Source organism: Phascolarctos cinereus, unplaced genomic scaffold, assembly GCF_003287225.1.
Source record: "Phascolarctos cinereus isolate Bilbo 61053 unplaced genomic scaffold, phaCin_HiC Scaffold_7;HRSCAF=346, whole genome shotgun sequence".
Lineage (NCBI taxonomy): Eukaryota > Metazoa > Chordata > Mammalia > Diprotodontia > Phascolarctidae > Phascolarctos > Phascolarctos cinereus.
The window spans coordinates 171024303-171031355 of record NW_027556180.1 but is presented as its reverse complement, the minus strand read 5'-3'; positions in this window follow the sequence as shown (position 1 = coordinate 171031355).

Genomic DNA, 7053 nt, shown 5'->3' with positions numbered 1-7053 from the left:
GTGTGGCAGTTTGTCCATATTGTGTTGGGTAGGCAGATAAAAAACTCTTTCCAGAGGATATCAGTTTGGAGATGAGATCACAGCTTAACAGATTATTTCAGAAATAAAAAGTCTGCAGAAGAAAGGAATGGCCTGGAGAGTTAGAAAGAATAGAGAGGATCCAGGGTTGGGTTGGGAGATGATGTGAATTTAAAAGTGGCACCATATGACAATACATTAAATAATGGACGTAAAATGCTTTGTAAATTGTTAAGTTCTATAACAATGTCAGCTTTGGGGTCTCAAACAACTTTCTAGGACATTCAGACTAAATCCCAGATGAGATGCAATTTTTTTTGAGGTGGAAAGAGTTTCTTCCTTATGAAATGAAATCACAGATGTTTTGTGCATTCATGCATGGTAAATGTATAGGAAAGGTCTAAACAGCATAGTAAGAAAAAATGGAAAAAGCAAAGACTACTGGAAGCTGGGGAAATCAAAGAAGGTTTCAGGGAAGAGATGATGACACCTGACCTGAGACTTAAAAGAAAAAGATTTAAACAAGTGGAGATAGCAGGGAGACCATTTTATAATAACTGCTTGCTAACTTCAATCTGGCAAGCTAGGTGTTGCAGCAGATTGAGTGCCAGGCCCGGAGTCAGAAAAATTCATCTTCCTGAGTTCAAATCTGGCCACAGACACTAGCTGTGTGACCCTGGGCAAGTCACTTAAACCTGTTTGCCTCAGTTTCCTCATTTGTAAAATAAGCTAGAGAAGGAAATAGCAAACCACTCCAGTATCTTTGCAAAGAAAACCCCAAATAGGGTCACAAAGAGTCATACACAACTGGAAATGACTAAACAACTTGAATTTACATTTCTTTCTAACCTTTTCAAAAGTGAAAGAGTGAAAATAAGCCCTGATTATATAATCTCACCCCTGAAACCAGATCTACTGCAAAGTCCTTCTGGCTTAGGTCATAGGATCATAGTTGGGAGCTGAAAAGGACCTTAAAGGTTAAGTTCAACCCCCTTGTTGGGAAACTGAGGCACAGGAGTTAAGTGACTTGCCCAGGATCACATAGCTGGTAGGTGTTTGTGGCATGATTTGAACTTAGGTATTCCTGATTCCAAGTCCAATGCTCTATGCAGAGGCAACTAGGTGGTGCAGCAGATAGAGCACCGGCCCTGAAGTCAGGAGTACCTGAGTTCAAATCCGGCCTCAGACCAAACACTTGACACTTACTAGCTGTGTGACCCTGGGCAAGTCACTTAGCCCCAATTGCCTAAAAAACAAAACAAAACAAAACAAAACAAAAAACAACGCTCTATGCATTAAGCCTCTCAGCTGACTTAGGATAGGAGTACAAATGAAGAGAAGATAAAAATCATCATCAAATAATGTCAAAGCTATAATTATGCATGAGCTGGCTGGCATAGTAGCATGAATAATATAAATGCATTTAAGACGCCCCCTCCCCCAACTCAGTTTAGTCACTTGTTTTAATCAGCACTAAACCTTTCATCAGAACCCTTCACCATCATTAGAGATGAAGGTTCCTTTGATTTCTTACATTTCTCCACAAGAGGCTGATGAGGCGGTGTGGCTCAGCAGAAAAGGTTACCAGACTTGGAGATAGGGGAGTCCTGCACTCGAACAAAGCCTGTGACACGAGCCATGAGCAAGGACAAACCTCTCTGAGCCTCAACCTTCTCATCTGTAAAATGGGGATAATAATCACTGTAGCACCCCCCTCTTAGAGCCATCGTCTAGATCAAATCAAAGAACAGATGTCAAGTATTCTGCAAACTTTGAAGTATCATATAGATATCAGCTACTATTATTATAAGGAGCATAGAAAGTGTGGCATAATGGGAAGACCACTGGAGTCAGGCAATCTAGTTTCTAGTTCTAGTCCTGGCTCTGCCATTTATTAACTGACTTCTGAGCCTCCATTTTCTCATCTGTAAAATGGGAATAATAAAGTATGCGCTTTCTAACTTACAAGGTTGCGATGAAGAATAAATGCGTGATTGAACTAAAATCTACAAATGTTTTCCCACCTAGGTGAGGCCCACCCTTCCTTCTTTCTTCCTGTGACAGAGATTTGTTGTTCAGTTGTTTTTCAGTCATGTTCAGCTATTTGGGGTTTTCTTGGCAAAGATACTAGAGTGGTTTGCCATTTCCTTCTCCAGCTTATTTTACAGATGAGGAAACTGAGGCAAACAGGATTAAATAAGTTGCCCAGGGTCACACAGCTAGTAAGTGTCTAAGGCTAGATTTGAACTCAGGAAGAGGAGTCTTCCTAACTTCAGACCCAGCCCTCTAGCCACTGCACCACCTAGCTGCCCTGTGACAGAGATTAGTTTTCCCTAAAAAGAGACAAAGAGGTTCCATGTTTCCCTGACAAACTTAAGGGTATAAAAAGTCCCATACGTGTGCAGTCAGGGCCCACCAATTTGGTGGATTCCAAAGCCCATGTGAGTCCACGTCCTTCACCGTATACAGCCTGGATGACCAATTTTCCCTATGGAGGGGAGAAGCCCAGTGCCACTGCATCCTTGATGCATATCCTGGCTATAGTAGGTCAAAGCAAATCTCCTTTTGTTAATTGTTCAATGAAGTAGAAGTGTGCCACATTTCATCCCAACATTGAAATGTTAGAGCCATCTCCCACAAAATGAAATCCCGTATTTGAAAATGATCTGTGAACTGGCCCAGAAATAATTCTAGACTTGGAATTACGGAAGACCTGAGTTTAAATCCTGCCTCACATACCTAAAAGCTGTGTGACACTGGGCAAGTCACTTAACTTCTCTGTACCTCAGTTTCCTCACCATAAAATGAGGGGTTTGATTTGTTGATCTTCTGATCTAAAGCAGGGGGTGTTTGCAAACACACATGCTGTTGGAACGGGCTGACACCTGCAGGGAAAGGAAAAGGAAGTCTCAAAAGCTTCATTACCAAGAAACCAGATTATTATAAAGTTCACTAAATACAAAAAGACCCTTCATCTGGCAGGCTGAGTCTTGCTCTGCATAGGCTAGAGAAACAGGGAGGAGACAGCACACGTTTCAAAGTCATCATTCCTTCTCTGGCACTCCTTTCTTAGGAGACTCCTGAAAGAAGCAAGGTCATTTTGATAACACTGAACAGCAATCAGCACTCATGGTGTGCACATCTAGGATTCTAAAGGCTAAGTTAATAAGTAGACCCCAGAGGGCCAAGAAGAAAGAAGTGACATTGAGGCTGGAGGCCAACACCTTTCTCCTCAGTGTTGGACCAGCACAGATTCGGGTGCTCAGGGGTCTCTCCAATAAAGACGGATCATTAAAACCAAGGAGCTGCAGTCAAGCAATGGGTCTGGCACAGGCTGGCTGGCATGGGTCACCTCATAATCCGAAGTAAAAATAGCAGCCTGACATTCAAAGGAAGAGAGGTGATAGACAGCTAGTCCTGCTGAAATCTGTTTTGGTCCGACCTCATTTGGAGTAAGCAGTCCTGGGCACCTGCTTAGGGCAATATGGCCTAGATATTAAAGAAATAAGATGGCAAAGGGATTCTAAACCATAACATATTCATTGAAGAATCTGGAGATGTTTTATTTAGAGCAGAAAAGACTTAGGGAGGATCTTTGTGCTAGCAGAAACAGAAGGATGTTGGCATTTGCTTTTCGGGAGGACTTCTTTGGAAGTAGGCTCCCATTGATGGAAACCAACCTAGCCATAAGGAGGGCACTTCCTCTTCACCCATCGGTGTACTGGGCTTCGTAGGCCCTTACAGTCTCCTCTCTGGTAAATACTGGCAACTTTCAATTTCATGAGCATGTCATGTCTATGCACAGGAGAGAACAGACAAAGCTTACACTTGGCCACACAACAGCTTATTAATGTCATCACCATTAAAATACTGAATTCCTTGATCCTGGGATTGGTATTGCCAGGGTTCAAGGCTTTCCCCTTCTCCACTGTCTATATAGTGATGCCTAACAAAGGTCAAGAGCATAAAAATAATACCTGGGGAAAGTGAATGGCTATTTTGACACATGGGAAATTAAAAGACCACCACTATGCAGTGGAAATAGTGCTGGTCCACTCAGAGTGAGAGAATGAAAAATGACACATTGCTTAGAGTTCAAATACTGCTTAAAGACTTAGTACCTGTGTGACTGTGACAAGTCACTTAACTTACCTGGGCTTCAGTGTCTACACCTGCAAAAGTCAGGGAGTTAGACTCGATGTCCTCTGAGGGTCCTTCCTCATCTTTAAGCTTGAACGCATTTATTTTAATGTGCAGTTAAATATTAAACCTCCCAAATGAAAATAAACTATAGCCCCGAAGGCTCTCTCTTTCCAGATTAATCACTCTAATCATTCTCAAGGACAGCTCTAAGATCATCTCCCTGATGTCAAATGTCTGAAGGGGAAGAAGATGGGGCAAGCAACTAAATCAAATTGCCTGTAGAAATGATGCCACAAATACAGGAGTTCAGGAGTCCTGGAACACTTTATCAAAGGCTCAGTGGCTGGTCCCACACCAGTGACAATTAGAGAAAAGAAAGCAGAGCTAAAAGAAATGTGGCTTACAGATTAATCACTCTATAGATAAATCAAAGGAAGATATGGAAGTGGTGAGAAGAAATGATATAAAAGTTGTATTTTCAAAACCTCAATTGTTTCAAAGGGAGTTTGACTTACCTACCTTTATATGCCATTACTGCATATAACTCAATAAGAAATAACTCAGCAAACAAAACTTTGATTCTTAAGTTACTTCCTATCCAACTCCTCTCAGCAGCTGTTCCAAACTTTTTCTTCTCTCCAGTCCCCAATGCTTCCTCCACCCCCCTGTCAGCAGATGTCTTTGCCTCCTATTTAGCTGAGAAAAGAAAAGCCATCTGCCAGCATTCCCTCCTATTGCATACCTCAAAAACCTCATCCGTTCTTCCTTCACTCATTTCTGAAAAGAGATAGGTCTTCTAACAATGGCCACTGCCACTACCTTTGATCACATCTTCCCCACCCCCACCTCACCTCTCTCTCTCTCTTCTCTCTCTCTCTCTCTCTCTCTCTCTCTCTCTCTCACCCCCATGTGTGTCATTTTTTCATTTTCTCCCTCTTCAGTCTCTGTCTCTGTCTCTGTTCCTTTCTCTCTCTCTGTCTCTCTCTTCCCTTCCCACCCCCTAATGTCCAGATTTACTCTAACCTTAAAAAAACCTCTTGGCGTTGCCATCCCCTCAAGCTGACATCTTATTTCTCTCTTCCCCCTTCACTTCCAAACCCCTGGAGGAAAAAAAAACATTTCTACTTAAAGCTTCCCCTTTCTCATCACCTGCCCATTGTCAATCCTTTACAATTTGGTTTCTGACTCCACCACTCAGCTGAAACTGGTTTCTACAAAGTTACCTGTGACCTCTTAACTACTAAATCTAATGAGCTTTTCTCAGTCCTTATCCTCTCTGATCTTTCTGTGGCTTTTGATACTCTTGCCCATAACCTTCTTCATAGACACTTTCTACTCTCATTCATTTCCAGGACACTTTCTCTCCTGGTTCTCTTCCTTACATTCTGAATGCTCTTCCTCAATCTCCTTGGCTAGATCATTAACCATTTCCTTCCCCCTTACTGGGGATGTTCCCCAAGGCTCTATCTTGGTCCCTCTCCTCTTGTCTCTCTACATTCTCTTTCTTAGAGCTCTCATCAGCTCCCACAAATTCAGGCATTACTTCTATGCATATGACTCCCAAATTTATATATCCAGTCTTAATCTCTCTACTGAACTCATATATTATCAACTGCCTTCTGGATCTTCCAAGGGTATATTGAAAACAGTATGTGTGAAACAGAACTGATTGTTTTCCTTGTAAATCAGTCCTCCAGTGCCCAGTATGAATGTTCCCGGATCCTAGGTTCATAACCTCAGAGTCACCCAGAGTTAAGTGTGACCCACCATCAAGGATTCCCTACTCCCACATTTGACTGGTTGTTAAATGTTATCAATTCTATCTCCACCATATTTCTTCATCTGCCTCCTTCTCTCCACTCACACAGCCACTGTCACCTGCATCACCTCTCACTTGGGCTATTGCATTAACTTCTTCATTGGTCTCTCCCCTTCCAACTCACTGGACATAGAGATGCCAAAATAACCTTTCTAAAGCACAGTTGTGTCACGCCACATTGCTGGTAGGATAAAATATAAGCACTCTCCATAATCTGGCCCCTATATGTCTTTTCCAACCTTATTTTATCTGCTTCCCTTCATAAACTCTATGTTCCAGCTAAACTGGATTATTAGCCATTCCCTGGGACTCATTACTCCATCTCACAGAGCATGCATTCACATAATGTGAATGTTCCCAGGTGCCTACAATCACTCACTCCTCTCTTAATAATCCTAATCCTAATCATAGTAATAGTCCCTGGCTTCCTTCAAGACTCACTTCAAGTACACCTCCTTTGGAATCTTTCCCTAAACACCACAGGTTTTAATGTTTTGGCCTCAATTTTCCTTATATTAGAATGGAAGTTTCTTGAGAGCAGAAACTTTTTATTTTGTGTCTTTGTAGCCCAGCACCTAAAATGGTGCCTTGCTCATGATAGGTGAATTCAAATCTGGCCTCAGATACTTACTAGCTGTGTGACCCTGGGCAAGTCACTTTACCTTGTTTGCTTCAGTTAGTCATCTGTAAATAGAGCTGGAGAAGGAAATGGCAAAGCACTCCAGTATCTTTCCCAAGAAAACTTCAAAAGGGGTCACAACTGGACAACTAAATAACAATGAATTGAATCAAATCTCATTCTGTGACCAGGCAGAAGACCTATATAATGCTGATCCTGGCCATCTGTTTACAAATAGGCTGCAGAAGACCAAAGATATGAGATCCACAGAAGAGACATAAAACCAGCTCACCCTGGTTATATAAGTCATCATTACAATAATGCTGGAGGGGAAAAAAAGCTATCAACTGATCAACAAGCATTTATTGGTTACTATGTGTCAGGTGCTGGGCCAGGCAGTGGGGGAGACAAAGACAAAAGTGAGGCAGTCCCTACCCTCAAGGATCTTACATTC